Source organism: Acyrthosiphon pisum, chromosome A1, assembly GCF_005508785.2.
Source record: "Acyrthosiphon pisum isolate AL4f chromosome A1, pea_aphid_22Mar2018_4r6ur, whole genome shotgun sequence".
In the NCBI taxonomy this organism is placed as follows: domain Eukaryota; kingdom Metazoa; phylum Arthropoda; class Insecta; order Hemiptera; family Aphididae; genus Acyrthosiphon; species Acyrthosiphon pisum.
This window is the reverse complement of record NC_042494.1, coordinates 35657015-35660037: the sequence shown is the minus strand read 5'-3', so window position 1 is coordinate 35660037 and position 3023 is coordinate 35657015.

Sequence of the window (3023 nt, the reverse complement as noted above, 5' to 3'; positions counted from 1 at the left end):
CGTGGCCTGTAAATTTAGCGGGGAACGCGAATAAGGTCCGAACGGGGTCGCAGGAAGCGGGTAAAGATGAAAAATCTAAAGAAATTGATAGATAAATTATTTATATTAATAGATAATTAAATTTTTTAAATTTCTTCGTAAATATACCATTTTTTCCCCGGTTTCCTATTTTTCTATTTATAATAATAAAAAAATACAAATTTCTCGGTAAATATACCTTTTTTTTTCTGATAATATTTTCTATTGTGTATAATTTATATACCTTTTTTTACCGATAATATTTTCTATTGTGCATAAAAGCGGAGACCCGGGAGACGCGAACCGAATTTTTTCATTGGCCGTTTCGAAATATTATACCTAGTCGGAATAAGAGCGCCATACGGGTCTCCATTTTATAGTTAAGGATAAATATAAAAAAAATCAAATATCAATATAAATTACAATTAATTTAATCTGTTTTAGTAAAGAGAAAAAAATACCTGAACCAATAAAATACTGGTAATTGGTTATTTGTAACCATATTTTATACCATTATGAGGGATGTGTTAGTATTGAATACAATGATCAGGAAAAATTAAAATATACTATTTTAAAATTAGTTTAAATTTAAGTACGAGTTTTAAAATTAAATTTATACTCCCTTAAAATGTATAAAGGTTTTATTTCAAACGGAGTACTGGAAGTTTATCTAGTGATATAAAACCGATCGGTTACGAACGGACCGATTACAGCACTGATCCGGCGACTTGAATAGGCAATTAAGGTACACCGTTGCATTGGATCGATAACACAGTACAATCTTAAATAACAATAATAATAAAATATGTACCTAAGCAATTGTACAATATTTATAATGAATTATTAAACTATTCACTTTACTATGAAAAGTTGTTAAATTTTTTTATTAGTGTATAGACACATTACAAACGATTCCCATCATATATATTTTTTTTTTTTTTGTTTGGCCATCTGTTACAGAAACTGAACAATAAGCTTATTAATTGATAAAATGAATAATGTACTTCGTCATAAAATGCTTGTAACGTCACAGAATTTTAGACCTCTGTTAATATTATAGTAAACCACTGGGTACACCTTTTTCCCACAATAAATTATCAGCGTGCCCGTCGGTCTGCGACCGACCCATTAATATTGTCATTAATCTAATAGCGCACTTGCGATTAAGGCTATGTTATGTAATATCTGATTCTGTGCCAAAATATTATATTATTTTTATTGTATTGCTGTGAGCGAGAACCACTTACCATTATATTTCACTTATATAATTGCTAAAATCCTCCTTATATATTTTATTTGCTTATAATCATGTAATATATAACCACATGATTACCTCATATCCACTCTTATTATTTTATTAGTATTATTTCCCCCCCTCCCTTTTAATAAATCTTTGGAATTCATTTTCCATTGCGTGTACTAAAGCCTGCAAGTTGTACCAACTTGGCCTTCAGGCTAACACGCGGTGCGGCTTGCAGGTCACGATGTATGTGCACCCAATACATCGTGGGTGGTTTATAGGGACGTAAAAAACCTATATCCTCATATGCTGTAATTTCTTTTAAATGTTTAAAATAATATAATAAACAGATAATTAATTTTTAATTTAAGATTTATCAAGTTATGTTGCATTAAATTCTAATATTTTTATTAATTTCATAAATACAAAATACGGTACAAAAATTGTATTTTTTATAATTTATTATTATGTAACATACATGTTGTACTCTATTCAGGATAGGAAATGTTTAAATTTGATATCTATTGTCTATACCACAAAATCAAATCTTCTTTTTTTTGAGACATCTAAGATATAGTTCATCAATAAATTCATCTGCTGTAATTATACTATTTAGTTTATTATATAAGTACTGAAATTGTAATGAAATTAGGTACATTTCCCCAGCCCCCCCAATTTTGAATTTTGAATTTTTTTTTCACCATTCGTTTGTAGCCGGTTTGTATTGGTTTGTAATCTAATTTTTTTCGTTTGTAGAGATTTAGTTTTTTTTTAAAATCAAAATTTTGGTGGGGGGGCTGGGAAAATGCCCAAATCTTGAATTTTGAATTTTTTTTTTCACCATTTATTTGTAGCCGGTTTGTATTGGTTTGTAATCTAATTTTTTTCGTTTGTAGAGATTTAGTTTTTTTTTTAAATCCAAATTTTGGTGGGGGGGCTGGGAAAATGCCCAAATTTTGAATTTTGAATTTTTTTTTTCACCATTCGTTTGTAGCCGGTTTGTATTGGTTTGTAATCTAATTTTTTTCGTTTGTAGAGATTTAGTTTTTTTTTAAAATCAAAATTTTGGTGGGGGGGCTGGGAAAATGCCCAAATCTTGAATTTTGAATTTTTTTTTTCACCATTTATTTGTAGCCGGTTTGTATTGGTTTGTAATCTAATTTTTTTCGTTTGTAGAGATTTAGTTTTTTTTTTAAATCCAAATTTTGGTGGGGGGGCTGGGAAAATGCCCAAATCTTGAATTTTGAATTTTTTTTTTCACCATTTATTTGTAGCCGGTTTGTATTGGTTTGTAATCTAATTTTTTTCGTTTGTAGAGATTTAGTTTTTTTTTTAAATCCAAATTTTGGTGGGGGGGCTAGGGAAATGCCCAAATTTTGAATTTTGAATTTTTTTTTTCACCATTCGTTTGTAGCTGGTTTGTATTGGTTTGTAATCTAATTTTTTTCGTCTTCGACTTTTTTTCGACTTTTTTTCATTCATATAACTTTTTTTTTAATCTAATTTGGCATTTTTTATTTGATTCAGTTTTTTTATTCAACCAGGCTTTTATTATATTTAGATTCTTCAATAAAAAATGGTTTTTTATTCAAATTAATTTTATTTTATTCATATAAGATTTTTTTTAATCCGATTTAGGATTTTTTTTCAACAAGGATTTTTTATTTAATTAAGATATATCAATAAATAATGGTCTTTTATTCAAATTATTTTTTTTTATTCCTATTAGACTTTTTTATCCAATTTAGATTATTTTATCCGATTT